An 18,496-nucleotide genomic window follows, 5' to 3' on the forward strand; every position below is an offset into this window, starting at 1 on the left:
TATGTTAACATCTTCAACCTTAAGGAAGCTGAAAAGACAAGTTTTGAAGTACTTTCACGAAAGTGAACTTTTGTTCCTTTTCCAAATACGAATCTGCAGAGCACCAGTCTTTTGAAGCAGGTGGTGACTCAGCACTATTTACTTTAGCAGCCTTCATCTTAAGGAATATATTAGATCCTTCTCATTGGATGTTATGTGGAACTGCATGAGCAAGACAACAGGTCAGCTGCCCTGTAACCGCGGTCTTGTGAACCAGACATGTTGGACAAACTTTGATGTGCTCATTTGCATGCTGGTTAACAGACAGGCTCTCGTAGGCTAATAACCGGTAATGTGCTGGAGTCAGTGCCAGCCAGCTTTGAGATTGATGTCATTTTTGGGAGCTGGTCTTTTCTTGAGTGACACCGTATGGGCAAGGATTATGCAGATAAGCCAATGAATCCCTGGAGCTGAACGCATTGGAATAGAAAATGATGGCAGCACGGGTACGGCTAGACAGGTGGAGGAGAAACTGACAGAAAACAAAACACGACGGCATTAGGAAGGAGTGGAAGCTGTAACACATTTTTCAGAACACAGCTGACAGAGCAACCAGCTGAACATGTACGTAAAAGAAAGTTGTCAGAGCTGGTCAGTGAAAGCTGACAAGACTGAATTTCCCCCTGGAATATTTTGTGAGATGTTCTGCAAATACACAAGGAGGGTATTGTAATTAAATTAAACATGTTTTAAGGCTTCCTGCTGGAGTTATACTATTATATTTGCTCGACTTTAGCACCATGCATGGTGGAAATACTGCATTGTATCATAGACTTGAACATACCAATTACATTTATATTCAGTTTACACATACATTATATATATATACGTGCATACGTTAATTTTTTGATTATTAAAAAAATAAATGAATACGATTATTTTATCATTTTAATATTGCAATAAATGCAATTGAATATGTAATTAAATAAAGTTTTAATTACAATTAATTAGAGCCATACTGTATATACAGCTTTGTCTTGTTTTCCCAAAAAACTTGAGAGGTTTTTCAGCTGCTGAGGTAACTTTTGTTTGAGATCACAAAGCAAAAGAGAAAATAATATGCATGTCCTCTTATGTCATTTAAATCTTTTTTTTAGCAAATGAATCAACACTGCATATTTACAAACATTTATCTCAGCTCCAGTTGTATAATTATTATTATTAATAATAATAAAAGGACTCCACCCTCTGCATGGGGCCCAATCAGAAGTGCATGCATATGTACTGCTTTAGAGAGAATGATGATGAAATATTTTTTTTCTTTACAGTGCTGAATCATTGTTTCTCAATTTAATATCTGGCTTATCCAGCAACATCTAATAAAATGAAATAGTCTAACAAATCCCAGGGGCGTATCACCTATGCCACCCATTCTGTATAATCCTGCTTTTTTTGCTTGCCTTGACAGATAATGCACCACGCGATGGGGTCCCGCGACACGCGTTCCAGGGGGAATATATATTTGAAAGGTTTGCTGCGACCACTTTACATTCCCAGGCTGGAACTGGAGCTCCTTAATTCAGAGGCAACCATTGAAGCAGATGATTTTGCTGAGCAACATCAAACAGCATTAGCTGTAGTTGAGACTCTTAATGTAAACATGATAAGTTGGGTGTCAAAAAATATGGGCTCTCCCATTGATCACTGAACAAGTACAGAGATTTCGCTGGGTCTTGACATTCCCAGCACTTCATCAATTATTCAGGCTCTGCTGCAGGCGTGTGGGACGCGCAGGGCTGTTTAGCATTATGCTGTAACTCTGCGCTCCCAGGTCCTCTGCCGGGACACTTGCTCCGTTGTTCCTCTGCAGCTGTTGGACAGGCTCTGACAGGCTTGCGTGTCCACTGAGGGCTGTATTATCTATCTATCTATCTATCTATCTATCTATCTATCTATCTATCTATCTATCCTATCTATCTATATATCTGTCTGTCTATCTATCCTATCTGTCTGTCTATCTATCTATCTATCTATCTATCTATCTATCTATCTATCTATCTATCTGTCTATCTATCTGTCTATCTATCCTATCTATCTATCTATATATCTGTCTGTCTATCTATCTGTCTCTATCTATCTATCCTATCTATCTATATATCTGTCTGTCCATCTATCCTATCTATCTATCTGTCTGTATCTATATTTGTCTGTCATCTATCTGTCTTTATCTATCCGTCTGTCTGTCTGTATCTATATGTATTTCTATCTATCTGTCTGTCTGTCTGTCTCTTTTTATCTATCTATATGTCTGTCTGTCTCTTTTTATCTATCTGTCTGTCTGTCTGTCTCTTTTTATCGATCTATCTCTCTATCTGTCTGTCTCTCTGTCTTTATCTATCCGTCTCTCTGTCTGTATCTATATTTGTATATCTATCTATCTGTCTGTCTGTCTCTTTTTTATCTATCTGATGATTAATCAGATTAATCATCTATCTGTCTGTCTGTCATCTATCTGTCTTTATCTATCTGTCTGTCTGTATCTATATTTTTAAATCTATCTATATCTGTCTGTGTCTCTTTCTATCTATCTATCTGTCTGTTTGTCTCTTTCTGTCTATCTATCTGTCTGTCTCACATGTGTCTATCTATCTGTCTGTCTGTCTGTCTGTCTCTTTCTGTATATCTATCTGTCTGTCTCTCTGTGTCTATCTATCTGTCTACATGTCTGTCTGCCTATCTTTTTATCTATCTGTCTGTCTGTTTGTCATCTATCTGTCTGTATCTATATTTGTATGTCTATCTATCTGTTTGTGTCTTTCTGTCTATCTGTCTGTCTGTCTGTATCTATATTTTTACATCTATCTATATCTGTCTGTCTCTTTCTTTCTATCTATCTATCTATCTATCTGTCTGTTTGTCTCTTTCTGTCTATCTATCTGTCTGTCTCACATGTGTCTATCTATCTATCTGTCTGTCTGTCTGTCTCTTTCTGTCTATCTATATGTCTGTCTCTCTGTGTCTATCTATCTGTCTACATGTCTGTCTGCCTATCTTTTTATCTATCTGTCTGTCTGTTTGTCATCTATCTGTCATGTATAATCTGTCTATCTTTCTATCTATCTGTCTATCATCTGTCTCTCTGTCTATATTTTTATCTATCTGTCAGTCTGTCTGTCTGTCTGTCTATCTATCTGTCGTTTTATTGTTCTATCTATCATTCTATCGCACATCCCTCAGCTGAACTTTCACATCTACAGTGTAAATTCGTCCAATCAGTATCCACCGCTGTTTTTTAGCAGAGGATCAATGCTGAGGATCTTTTGTCTTCGAGATGATCAGCATAATGATGAGCTGGCTCTGACCTCACAACTGCCATCAATCAAAACTCCTCTATCTGTTCAAAGCTTTGAGCTGACCTTGAGTTTGGCTCTGAACTAGAACCTTTAAGATGTCATTTGAATGCGTTTAAACAGAAGCGATAAGAATGGATGGCATATAAATTATGACTGTTTATTGGAAATTTCAAACAGTGATTAATGATAAAGGTTTCTGTCAACAGGACATGCTGCTTTTAATCTAAAGGTCATCTCATCCTTGTTAAATTGTGTTGATTTCTGCAGCGGATGGTAGAATTTTCTACACCGAAGTAAAATAGGTTGGCATTTCCTTTGAGTCGTGGAGAGAACAGAAATGCTACAGTTTTCTGTAATCCTAAAATTTGTGCTGGAACAGTGAAAATGTGTTGTGCTTTTGCTGCTATTGAAACTTTAACTTTACTGTTATGTATTTTTGTCACAGAGCTTTTGCTGTATTCTTCTGCAATTCCATGAGGCTCTTGAAATTTTACAGACCCCTAAATAAGAAATGCTTTGTCTGTGCATTCATAAAAAGGTCATGTTATGCAAAAGGTCATTATTTACTTATGTTGTTCCAAACCTGTGTGACTTACTTTCTTCCATCAGCACAACAGGAGAATTTATTACGGTACTATTTTACTAGTCCTTTTTTCTCATGCATATGAAATGAAAGGGAACTTAACCATTCAAGCTTCACCAGAACAGAAAAGCAAAGTAATGGTAGTCCATAAAACTTGAGCACTTTACTCCCAGTCTTATGAAACCATTTAGTAGTTTTGTTTGATGAACAGACAATTTAATATAAATTTAAGTTCTCTAAAAATCTTGACATCCCCCCCTCATAAATCTTCCTGCTCATATTCTTGGTCCTGAGTGTAGCAACATCCGATTTGTGAATGAATTGTTCTTTTGAGTCGAATCAAAGAGTCAATTGGTCCAGTTCGCAAAACCGGTTTGAATGATTGATTGATTCATTAATCAGATTGAATCAGTTATTGACTTCAATCATGAAAAACATTAAAATAAATAACATACAAGTCTGGTCCTCACACATTATATGACTTTCGAAGACTTTGAATATATGATTCATATAGACCACTTTTATGATGCTTTTATAGGGACCATTTTGTAGATTGACGTTAGGGTGAGTACATAATTATGTGGTTGAATTATTTATTTAAAACCAACTATAAACTGCCAGGAGCATTAGCTAGTTTATTTCCAAGGTTTATAGTAGCATGTTTAGTGGAGGTCAAGGCATGAGGTTATTTATGAAACTAAATAAAACATACAGTAAAAATACAGCTTGAACTGTGTTCTGTGATGCCTAACAGTTAGTCACGACCAAAGACATGCATGTGGTTTGTAAACTTGAGCAAAGTTTACAGAGAATTTCAGAAAAGTTGTGATCATGCTCTGCGGAGCACCGTGGCAGCGGTCTTGGAGCGCATCTGCTTGTTTCTATTTATACGTAGACGAGCACTTTTCATGGGCTGCCTGAGTGTGTCAAGCTGACAATTTCATCGAGGATATAAATAAAGTCTCTCCTCCTAGGGGCGAGATGGAGAAACTTTAGAATCCTAATTTGCATGGAAACATCTCAAATTTATGATGCAGTGATGTTATATTCCCTTAACGTGGTTCAAAAATTTCCAAATTGCCTGCATCTATATATATATTTTTTTTAATGTAGATCATGTTTTATTTATGTTCATTTTCAGCACACTAGATTACGATGCTCATCAGATCATCCATCATTGGTTATGTTAATAGGTGCTTGTCTATATAAAAAAAAATGCTGACAGCAGCCACGTTTTGTATTTAGATATCACTAGATAGATTGTCTAAAAATGAAAATGTAGTCATTAACTCACCCTCATGCAGTGTCAATACCTTTATGATGAAAGTTTGGGGTTCGGTAAGATTTTAAAATGTTTTTTAACAAAGTCTCTTATGCTTATCCAAGCTGCATTTATTTGATCAATATTTAAATTACCATTTAAAATATATATATTTTTAATGTATTATAAAATGTACTTTATTTTACAGTATGTGCACTTACCTAAGAAAGTACTGGGTAATAAAAGGTAACTACATGGGTTAAGGATAGGTTTAGGTGTAGGTTCAGGGTAAGTACACAGTTATTGCCATTACAATAATAAGTACATAGTATGTACATGTTAGCACTTTATTTTACAGTCCTGTTCCCCAATGTTTCTTAATTCAGCTGAATTTTCAGCATCATTACTCCAGTCTTCAGTGTTACACGATCCTTCAGAAATCATTCTAATATGATGATTTGATGCTCAAGAAACATTTCTTATTATTATCAATGTTTAAAGCAGTTGTGCTGCATAATAGTTTTGTGAAAACTGATACTTTTTTCAGGATTCTTTGATGAATAGAAATTTGAAAGAAAAAAAGGATTGATTTAAAATAATTATTTGTAACGATAAAAATGCCAAATTTTGAGCAATTTAATGAATAGTTGCTGTATAAAAGTATTAATTTCTTTTAAACCAATCTTACTGACACCAAACTTTTGATCTGTAATGTATATTTAGCAGACTGTCCTTACAATAGAAGCAGAGAGTGACCAGGGACTGTCAAGCTCCAGAGATCATAATAAGTGGTCCACAGTTTATACTCTATTCCAAGTCTTTGCTTAACAAACAGACTGATATTGGAGCCCGTTCTCATCCCAAAGCGTAATATATTGACTCTTTTGACAAAGCGTCTATATCCAACGCACATGGCACCCTTTAGCGTCATATGAGACGCAGATATATGGCGCCTCCTAGTGGTCTAACCCTAACACTACCCCAGACCTAAACTTACCCAAAACCGAAGCGTGTTATATTGACGCTAAAGGGTGCCATGTGCGTTGGATATAGACGCTTTGTCAAAAGAGTCAATATATTACGCTTTGGGATGAGAATGCGTTGGATATTGTTATTTGCTCTCAATCTCACTCCGCATATCAAAACCGGCTATAGATTTCTTCTTTTATGTTCCAATAAATAAATAAAAACGTACATGTTTAAAAAAAAAAAACATGAGAGTGAGTAAATTTATTTTGGCTGTGATATTGTTTTATACAAATGTCTGCTGTTTTGTCAGATTTTTCCTTCAGTCTTGATTAGTGTATGGCCCTTTAATTCTGTCGACTCGTGAATGTGCTTAAACCCCCGTGTGTGAGAGTATTCGGTGGCAGCAGAACAGCGGCAAAGTATTAAACAATAATGTGCAGTCTTTTGCCTGAGGGGCCAGTGTTGAGACTGTGCCATGAGCGAGAATTTGTGATCTAATTTAGGGGCAGTGAGGCGTTGAGACTCCTTTCTGCGGACTTTTGGCTCCCTACTCCATTTGCTCTTTTATTTATTTATTAATTTTTTAGGCTGACCAGCCCCTTGAAACTTTTCCTGAGCAGTTGACCAGGGGCAGCAGAGCTCCTCTAAAGGATTGGACTTAGCCAGTGGCATCTCTTGGCATAGTGCATATGGTAAATGTAGGCTACATGAATATTCTGACCTGCGATGGCTAGGAGATTATACTCAATAGAAATGATTCAGTACTTTGAACTTGCTTGATGGTTGAAGACTATCTAACAAAAAAGTATTTAAAAATGGAATTGGAAATGCGTTTGGAAATTGGAATTGGAAATGGGTTTTTATGGAAGTTTGCTTCCGCCAAAAAAAGTAACTGTGACTTTTTATCTCACAATTTTGACTATTTTTCTCAGTTATAAAGTCAGAATTGCGTGATATAAAGATATAAACTCAATTGCGAGAAAACATTGTGAGATGTTAACTGTTCTTTTACCGTTTTTTTTTTTTTTTTTTTACCGTAGTATTATTTGAGGTAAATTGGAGTAGGCCTATAATATGACATATAAATATTGGTTATATACCATATAGGTATCACTAAGTACAATGTTCCTGGAAAAACATCTTTGTTGATCCTGGAAATCAACCAATCATATTGGAGGGAGAAGTTTACAGTTTGTCAAGTTTAGGCTTACAACAAGGGTTAGGTGCTTCTACGTCAGCATTATTCACCTATCATTTTCCTCTGATATTAGGGATAAGTTATGGGAAGGCTTGGGTTTAGCAGGAGGGATAGAGTTAGACTAAATCTTCTGACAGGAATGTTGTCCCAGGATCAACAAAATATGTTGATCCAGAAACATGTCTTGGCAAAATGACGATGACCACCATACATTTGCTGTCAAATTATTTTTAAAAAAAAAAATAGAGAGAGAGAGAGAGAATAAAAGGTTGAAAATTATGAAGCTACAACTTTTTCGTTTTATTGTTCAGCCCTACTACTGACAAATCTGTCTTTAGTCAATTTTATTATAAAGATGTATCAAGTAATGTGAGCCAGAAGAACCAGATTTGGCATATTAGAGCAGAAATACCAAAATATTTCTTAACACGCCGAGGCGATGGAGAGAAGCACATGAAAAGAGCCTTGAGATTCCAGAGACGGGCTGAAAGATTGAAATGTCAGATATGAGTCAGAACCGCCAACCACAAAGAGATCAGGGCACTCGCACACGAATAAGAACAGAAGACAGAAAGACTATACTTGGAGAGACCCAAATTTCATAGCCCACACACAGCCCGTTTTGAGTTAAATCCTGTTGTATTGATGGGCAAAAAGGACTTTTTGAATCGAAATATTTTCCTCAAGTTGCGTTTTTCAATGTGCAGTGCCTTTGCCCCCCGAGCTCAAAGCCCTTTTGAGCACAAAGTTCTGTCTAAAAACAGTTTTGTTTTGTTCTGTTAGCCCAAAAATATGGCATAATGATCTGTTTAAGACAGTGCTGACCTTTAAAACTTCACCAAAATGTGACCTCAAGCACACAAGCAGCTCCTCAGAACTGATTCTTCTGGAAAGGTGAGAAGAAGACGGGGGTCTTTAAATGTCAATAGGTTTGCTCTTGATCAGATATATGACTCGCCTTGGCTTGGTTGTTTTTGTGGGATTGTGGATCACATTGCGTTTTTATGATTTCTGGTTTTAATTGTGCGTAAAGGGTTTTATTATCTTTTTATTCTTTCTGTTTTCTGTTAAAAGCATACAGACCTAATGGTGCAGATGAACTGCTTTACGCTCGACGCAGTCCCTTAAACTCCATTTACCAGTTCAGTCGTGCTCAAAAAGACAAATGGTGTCATCTAGTGGTGACCTGGTGGTATAGCAGCTTCAGCATACACTAATTCTTCAGCGTGAGCATTATTCCACAGCTGAATTCCATCTGCTGATGAGTTGTTGCTGGTAATTGAAATGTGACATGGTGGTGTGTTGTTCCACAGGTCATAAGACAGAGGTACAGCCGGTTCTCATGGGTGGCAGAGCTGATCCAGATCTTCATCACCATCAGTGTAACTGTGAGCTTCCTTGTGATGGGCACTGCCATGAAGCACACGAGTGAGTTCATCGTTATATGCCCATCTATTTATCAGGACACTGTCATTTTAAGTGTGTGTGTGTGTGTATAAAGATTTAATCAATTTCTTCTGGGGTAAAAATGAGTCCATCTTTAAAATCACAACCTGGCTGCATCCCTACTATATAGTAGTTTTAAAAACAGTATGTGGCAAAAGAAATTAACAGTGCTCGTAAAACAGTAGGCAAAATGTGTTCAGATGACCTGCTACTTCCAGCGAGATTCGGAAATGTGCTTACGATGGACACTTTAGTATCCCATGAGGCCACGGGAGAGAATTTATGATAAGCACATGATAATGACAACATGGAGAATGTAGTACAGATTAAATGCATACTACACACACTCATACTATATTTTTTTAGCAGTCATTACTTATTCACAATAAGTACCTATTCTAGAGGGTATTCGATTTTGGACGCAGCCTTTCTTCCTTACTTGCAGAAAAATGACAAGTGAATTTTAAAAAATGTAATCAATTTGGGATTGTTTGGATTTTGACAAATTGGTGTTTGTTTGATAAAACAAATGCATTTAAGTTAATTCTCAAGTAATTGACATTTTGATGAAAGATTACTAAGATGATTAGGTATTTAAAATAAGGAACGTATATAAACAGGGATCAGGAACATATTACGAAAGCAAATAAGGGTGACTTATATATTGTCTTCATACATTTTTTTTAATGTCTTATTTAAATTGATATTTTATATGCAACAAATAAATTGAAATGTCTGCTCCTAAAAAGGTTCAATGCAAATAAATAATCTGTGAAACAATTGATCAGTTGCCATTGAGCAGCATTATTATAGTTTATGGAGTCCTAGTCGTCAGCGTGTCCTACACATGAGCACGGCCTCCACTGGAGGTTATGTGTGTCCTGTCCTGACTCTTGGCTCTGTTACACTGTCTGCTGCATCTATCAGTCTCTTTCTGGGCCAAGTCCAGCAAAGCTCTCAGCCGAGGGTGTCAGTGTGAATTATGTCCAACCCATGGCTCACCACGGTATGAATTCAAATAGCCTCTGTAACACATTACAGTGAGTTGCATGTGACATTTCCATCTGTTAGTGTTGAGTGAGTGTGATCTCACATCTGGCGATTAGTTGCTAGTGTGAAACCGTATTGTGTTATGAAGTAGGCCTAACTATGACGCTGCAGAGCAGGTTAATTCAAAAGACTTATTATTCTTAACTTGGAAAGTAATAGTGTGAAATATTATTACAATATATTATATATATAATGTATTTGTATTGTAATTTTCTAAAATAATATATATATCAGGGCTCCAGACTAACTTTTTGCCTTGGTTGCACTGGTGCGCCTAAGTTTTTTATTTAGGTGCACCAGCACAAAATTTAGGTGCACCCAAATGTTTCCTCGGCTCGCGTCGCCTTTAACGCCACAATTTCAAGCTCAGCTTTTTATCATGCTCCATATACATTCATATATATTATGTAAATGATTTTAAACAAGAATAAGGTGTAGGTAAATACTTTTTTTTATTTGAAGCACAATTATACTATATATAAAAAAAAATTTTTTTTTTTTTTTTTTTGCTTCACTGAGCTGCCAAACTAACTATTTTGAGTCTCTAGCTCAGGCTCGGTAGGCTCTATACCTCTTGAGTCGGATGCCATCTCCGAGGAAGGACCAGGGCTTGGCATCTTACAGGGACTGGGGAGACGGGTGGCTGAAGTAGCTCCATGTCTGGGCTGTTGTCAGAGCATTGACCGGGCAGTAGGGATGGGTATCCATAAGGTTTTAACGGTATTACTACTCTTACCGATACTGCTTCGATCCGGTACTTTAACAGTATTCTTATCGGTTCTTTTTGTTTTATAAACAATTAAACAAAGATGCACATTATATAGGCCTACACAGTGCTTTAATTTCAGGAAGGTCTACTAACATTAGCTACTGTTCAAGTATGGTCTAAAAAGAAATCTAATAAAGTAATCAAATGTAAAATAACACTGCATATTTTATCATCATAGATAGATAATGCTTATTAAAGCTGAAGTTATTAATTCAAGAGCTGTGAATACAAGCCGGTAGTTTTGACATATTTTTGTGTACATTTGATAGTTTAGACACGCACATGAAACCCAAAGTATAATTTGCTTGTCTCGTTACGGTCTGTTTCGGAGCGCGCGTCGCCTTGGGAACAGCATCTGTTGTGCAGACTTTTGTGCTTTTAATAGCTCTTTTTATTATTAAACGCGTCCCGCATTTAGCAACAGTAGCTGGACTGCATTTTACAACAATCACGAGCTGATTCTGTCGTTAAGTTTGAGTTTTAGGGAGAAATGACCGCGCACTGCTGCGAAGGGAAGGAAGCTGCGCAAGACCGAATGCGGCTGTAGTTTTTAATGGTTTTACCTCAATTTTTTTTTTTTTATAATCTTTGGAAGCCGACATCTAAAATAAAATCAGACTAATATCACAGACCTAAAGTGTAAGCAGGCTACGTTTGAATGTTTAGTTCTGCGTCGTCACTCATTAAGCAGAGCTGACGTGAGAGATCTGTCTTTCTCTCTTGGACTGCGAATAGCAAAAATGGTGTTATTATTATACACAGAAAAGGCTCGCAAGATAAATTATTTTTTTAAATAACGTCTTTATAGTAATAATAAATAGTATGTGTATTTTCTCCATTACTAAGTTAGCTACCGACATCAGAACCGATCACGTCCGAGCTGATCGATACAGCGGTCTTTCAGAAGTTGAATAGCGGGTTTCGGTACCCATCCCTACCGCCGGGGAGAGTGTTGGGGGAAACAGGCCTACTTTTCTTAAAGAAAAAACTCTATGGGTCTATTTCTTTTCATTGTTCGTCGTCTGTTTTCTTGCGTTTCTTTTGCTGATGCTGATTGCCGTGGTGCTCAGGTCGCAATTTCAGTCACACAGCACGGAGCAGTGTAGGCCTACCACAGCCAATCAGAGGCGAAGACCCGCCCTATCTCCGTCTCTGATTGGTTTAGACCACGATATGATCCAACCATGAGTGTTAGTTCCGACAAAGGAGAACAAGCGCTTCGCTCGTGGAGAGGCAGCGGACACGAGGACGTTAGGTGCACCGGTGCGACCTTGGAAAAATTTAAGTCGCACCCTTACAAATTTTGGTCGCATATGCGACCAAATTGGTCGCACTCTAGAGCCCTGTATATATATATATATATATATATATATATTAGAGCAAATGAATAAAAGCAATCATACATTATATATATATAGTAATGTATTGTATATTGACAAAATGCAGCATTGGTGGTTAAAAGGAGACTTGTATATATCCTTCCACGTGTGCGTTTTTTAGAGTTGCTCACTACTGTACACTCTTTTGTATAATAGGCTATGTCACTTTGCCTTAGCGATCACTTGAATATGCAGCTACAACTTCTCGCGCTCAATCGCGTCTGCCTGCGGATCGCTGATTGGCTAAAAGTACATGCACTTTAGTTTCGTTTTTTTTTTTTTACCAATTAGACTTTAAAATGTAGATGTTTGAAAACCGCCGAAATGACCCCAAACCAGCCCAAATTTTGACCACCCGCCCAAACCCTTTTTTACCCCCCGCCCAAACCCTTTTTTACCCACACAATCAAATTCAAAACCGCCCAATAGGCTTTATGCCGAGCGTCACGTGACCAAGCCGGAAAACAGATTACATCGCTTCCGATTCAGGTCTTTTGTATGTGCTTCATGAAATTTTTTGCAGTTTTACTCAAGATAACTTACAGTTTTTCTCCATTGGTTTGGCTCATTTCTTGAAACAGAAATTACATTCTCAAAACTCTAAGATCATTTGGCAAAACAGTCTTACAGTTCAGCACAACACCATGGTTCACTTGCAAAAGCTCATACCTCTCCCAAAACTGTTCACTCATGCTTCAAAACTAAATTTCCTTCTCATTTAAACAGTCAGTGGCCCCAAAATGCTTCATCCCTTTGGCATTGTGTAAGCACTGCAAGTCAAAATGTTTAGATGTTTTGTCACTATGGCAGAGGACCATTGAAATATCCCTCAGTCTTAGCCCAGTCCTTCATTGTGTATAAAACTAAAAAAAAAAAAAAAAAGATTTTAGGAGTAGCTTCCAAGGTTTGACATCACACATTACACTCATACTACCAAGGAAATTGTAACCATTATCATTCACACACATAAAGTAACTTCCATACATCAGAGTAAAAAGAAAATGTATACAGCATAATATACTGTAATATAAACCAGCCCAGTCTCATCCCAAGACATCATATGTCTGACGCTTTTGACCATACGTCAACATCCGACGTTTTAGGGTACCCTTTAACGTCAGTTAGATGACGCTATCTAATCCTAACCCTACCCCAGACCTAAACCTACCCGCGTCATCTAGCTGACGCTAAAGGTAAAGCGTCAGTTAGATGACGCCCTAGGATCGTCATCTAACTGTGTTAAAGGGTACCCTAAAACGTCGGATGTTGACGTATGGTCAAAAGCGTCAGTCATATGACGTCTTGGGATGAGACTGTGTTATATAAACACACAAAAAAAAAAACAGTGCTGTAAATAAAGCTGGAGTTTCACCACTAACAGTTCTTCACTGGTCGCTGTCCTCACCCTCCCTCTCCTGGCCACCGTCCTCCCCCTCCTGGCCATCCACACGCTGCTGTCTGTCTGGCCACAGATTCTCGTTCACATCACAGCGTATATTATCCCTTGCGATGCAACGAGGGAAGAAACGGCGTGCATGTCGCAACCATCCCCTACACTGATCTCCTGTAATATCCTCACACGCAGCGTCCATTGCATGGAGCAGGGACCTCTGATCTTGAGCCCGATGCTCATACACTCTCCATCTCCAAGCGGAGAAATACTCCTCAATAGGATTGAGGAAAGGAGAGTAAGGTGGTAGGAACACCATGACCATCCTTGGATGAGTAGTGAACCAGGCCCTGATGACCGGGCCACGGATGAAATTCACATTGTCCCATATAATGACATATTGTGGCAGGTGAGGCCCTACGAGACCTCTCTCATTTTCAGGGATAAAAATTAAGGCGTTCCAAGAACATGAGGAGCTTCTGTGTATTGTATGGGCCAAGACTGGGGATGTGAGTGGCCACACCATTCTCAGATCTGGCAGCACACATAGTAATATTGCCCCCTCGCTGGCCTGGGACATCCACCTTGGCCCAGTGGCCAATAATATTACGGCCACGTCTTCGGCCCTTGGCCAGGTTGACTGACTGTATAACTGTTTTCTCTGCGAAAGGTTTGGATGATGGAGGAGACTGTAGAGCGAGGCACATTAGGCTGCACTCTGCGACCTGCCTCTGCCATTGTGAGGCCATGGTTGATAACATGGTCTAATTGTGGCCCGAATTTCATCTGGGACAGCATGGTGTCTTCTTGCTCCTCGGCCTCTTCTCCCTATTCCACCACCAATCACCCTTCCTCCTCCTCCTCTTCTTCTTCTTCCTCCTCTTCCTCCTCCTCGAGCAGGCAGTTGCCCTTGTTCAGTTACTTGGCCAGGTGCCGCCATGTTCAGAAATTGAACTGGTCTTGCATGGTCAAGCTCTTTACATACATGTTTGGCAGCATTCACAGTCATGGACAGCACCTGTCAGGTAACTAAACATACTGTTTGATTGGTCATCTGAGATGTGTGAAACTCCTTTGTTAGTCAAGTTCTAGTTTCACCTGACTGTCAATTGCTGTAATAAATTTATCAAATGTTCCAAGGGATTCATATATGGTATTCATGGTATTATGTTCTTGACTAATTTTGACAATTGAACAGACTATTGTGCATATGATGACTTATACAATGAAATGACACTGACACGTTTTGGAGCGAACAACCATTAGACTGAGAATCGACAATCAGTTTAGATCAACAAGATCTATTCACTTGGAAATTGTGCTAAATGTAGGCTACCTGTACTTCATCATTTGCAAAGAGGTACTGAGACATTGAGACATGTACTTAGACATTTACAATTTGATGAAATGAAGGAGAAATTCAATTCTGTTGTGAACAATTGCCAAGTGGTTTGGAGGTTTGTCCATGTTGTTTTGAGAATGTAATTTCTGTTTCAAGAAATGAGCCAAACCAATGGAGAAAAACTGTAAAAGGAGCAAGCAAAAATTAGCACAACCAATGTCCCTCGCATGTGCAGATTGATATTTAAAAGTTTTTTTAATTTTTCTTCTTCACACTAACGTTTAGATATTTAAATAGCATAAAACACCAATAACAAAGTGAACTTAGTAGGTTAGCTGATTACCTTAAAAATCCATAGATATCGTAGTTAGTTCTTACGGCCATTAACACTTTCTCTGACAAGCGGATGCAATGAGACCTGTTTTCCGGTTTGGTCACGTGACGCTCGGCATAAAGCCTGCGGGAACCCGCCCAATCTGGCAACACTGATTATGAGCGCGCTTGCCACGGGTGACGTGCCTACATTTTGAAATAACGAAATTTTGGTCGGCAGGAAAAATGGTCCAACGAACGGTTCAATACGAATACGTGTATCATTACACCCCTAATATATATATATTGTAATGTATTGTATATTGACAAAATGCAGCATTGTTGGTTAAAAGGAGACTTGTATATGAATATATATTAATAAAAATAATACATTATAAACAAATAATACAAATGTATTATTTTATTTATATATATATATATCTTCTTCTTTTTTTTAAATAAGTGTCTTATGCTCACCAAATGCTGCATTTTGTCACCAAAAAAGAGAATATTGTGAACCATTACAACAATATAATTCTTTTTTATATTATTGAATAAATAAGTAAATAAACTCTAATATACATACACATATGTGTGTGTATTAGAGGACATTTGGTCAGAGACCAAAATATTACACATCTCCCAGGTCTGCGGCCAAATGTTATCTGCTAAAGGGAAACTAATAAAACCCTAATAAAGTATTTCATGATTGTCTCCTTGTTCCCGCAGTGCTAATTTCATGACCTAACGTCTCCTTCTGTTTCAGTCGATGGTCTCGTCGGCTCACACTGGGCGGAGAATGCAGAATGGATGGCGAGAATCAGCGCGAGGCTATTGCCCCATAGCTCACAGCGGAGGACATTAGCCCAGAGCTTCCAGCACTGCAGACGGTAAACTCTGGACTCAGCCCTGGCAGATCATTTCACACACCATTTCTTTAAGCTTTTACAGCCCGTCACCGCTCACACAGCCAGCATATCCCTTTACTCTGCTAATAAAAAAGGCTCTCGGTGCATTAAAAACACTGGCTTTGATAAATCGCAATAACTCCCAGACTCAACAACCTCTCTGCTTTCCTCTCTTCCAGGTTCTTCAGCAGTTTCATGTCCTTTCTGGCTTTCGGCCTTATTTTTGTCGTTTCAGCTTGTGACCCGAAGGTCGGTACTCATGTGATGCTTGGAGTTTATACGAATAATGTGTGGTTATGATCCATGTGTATTAGGTTCAAATATTTCATTTTCTATACAACTGCTTTCAAACTGCAATACTTGCTAGACAGAGGAAGGATGTGTGCTGAATAAATGTAACAACATTGATCAAGCACCCCCCTAATGATTGCAGAGAAAGTAGAATGCGTTGATTTTTGCATTGATAAAAGCCATTGGTCCTCAACAGGTGATGTTCTGTCAGTTATTATTTTGTGAAAAATGTACAAAAATACAGTATTAAAATAATATGGTAGTAATATGTTAAAATATAAATCAGTGGCATAAACAGGTGCATAAACTGCTTAGGCTAGTTAGTCATCTAACTTTTTTTTCTTTTTCAAGGCTGGTTATAACTTATAAACATAAATTTGGTCTTATTTGAATCGGAAAAGTAGAACTGATTCGCCTTACTAAGTGCTAGTTGGTCAGACTAGTTCTTAAGGCACAGTCTTAACTCAGCAGCTGTGTTTATGCAACCTGCCTCAGTTAGCGGTATTATTTTAGAATAAATGATATACTATTATAGTATTTATTAATATTTTGATAATTTTGGTTTTCATTTAAAATTTAGTGGTGCTTGAAATTACTATGCTTTTGTCGTTTTTATTACTTTTATATATATATATATATATACACATCTTTTATTTCAATTTTAGTTTGTTATATTTTTAGTATTTCAACATTTTTTTTCCATTTGATCGTTTTTAATTTAATATTTATACTGTACTTTATTTCAGCTTTATTTCCATCTTTACCCCTAACTCTACTCATTTCAGCTAGTTGCTAGTTAACTGAAGTATTAGAAGAACTAAAACTAATTAAATCAAACTCAAAATATTAACACAACTTTAAGGTATCACTTTATTTGTACTTATATACACATACTTTCTATGGTAGTAACATTAAATTATGCATAATTAGCAGTAACTAACCCTTAAACCAAACCCTAACGGTCACTCTATGTATAGTAAGTACATGGTTAATTCATATTACTCTGTACTTGTTTGAGTGAGTACAATATAACTACGTCACCTTAAAATAAAGTGTAACCAGTGTCATATCATTGATACACTATTAAAGTTGATTTTCATTACAAAAAAACTAAGGTTGCACTTTTTCAGGTGACGTAGTTACATTGTACTTAAAAGTACAATGTACTTACTATAGAGTTACAATTAGGGTTTGGTTTAGGGGTAGTTACTTATAATTAAGCATAATTTTCTGTTAATACTCTAGTAAGTACATTTAGTAATGGGTAAGTGTCATCTTAAAATAGTGTTTTCCACAACTAAAAAGTTTAGTTTTAAATTTTAGCAAACAATAACAACACAGACTTCAGCCTTATACAAGCCATGGACTCTAATCTAATCCTGATTAAGTAACTTTTCCATCCCATTTTCTGTTGCACAGGGATTTGTTGTGATGCTTGACAAAGTGGTTTCGTTCTCCTTAAACACAGAGGTGGGTTTGTTCATCTTCCTCATGCTGAGGTCCTCCAGATCTGAGCGCTTCAAGTGAGTACATTTGAGCATCTGTGCGTCTACATGTGCATCCGTTCTCCTGTTTCACCGCTTCTTTGTGTTTACAGGCATCTGGCGGTTCCTCTGAAGGCCAGCGAGAGACTCTTCAGGCTCCACTGGCTGCTGCCCATCTACTTCCTGTTCGCCGTGGCTTACGACATCTTCCAGACCATCATAGAGATCACTGAGAACGCGTCGCTCGTCCTCCACACCAATTCTTCTCTTGGATGAGAGAGACTGGATATCAGGTGGGACAACAGCTGAGATCCCTCAGGAATGGACAGTTATTACCTCACACCAAAACCAACACACACAACACCGCTAATGTTTTCACTACTGTGGATGGCAGTGCATCAATAGCACACACTGATCTCAGAACAAGCCCCAGGCGGTCATTTACAATACTGCTATCATGTTGACGCCTCGCGCAAAAGATTTATAGCTTTTCTTTAGGCAAAATGGCCCCTCATTCACGCATGCTAAAAATATATATTTCATACCTCCCCCTCCCCCTCCCACTTCATTTTAATCCAGTAAATTGCATGTACTCTCAGTGAGTTATGGAAGCATTTTTTGATTTTGTCAACAATGCACAGTGATTAAGTCCGCAGTCGCACAATCAAAACATAGCAACGTTCCCAGAAAAGCTGCTACTATTAACAAAGAGATTTTTAAGGGAATCATCGGCTATTATTGTTGTCCAGTATATCATCTGTCATTTAACGAGCAAGGCTGGA

This window comes from Rhinichthys klamathensis, unplaced genomic scaffold, assembly GCF_029890125.1.
Source record: "Rhinichthys klamathensis goyatoka isolate OS25496 unplaced genomic scaffold, OSU_Roscu_1.1 h1tg000098l_1, whole genome shotgun sequence".
NCBI lineage: Eukaryota > Metazoa > Chordata > Actinopteri > Cypriniformes > Leuciscidae > Rhinichthys > Rhinichthys klamathensis.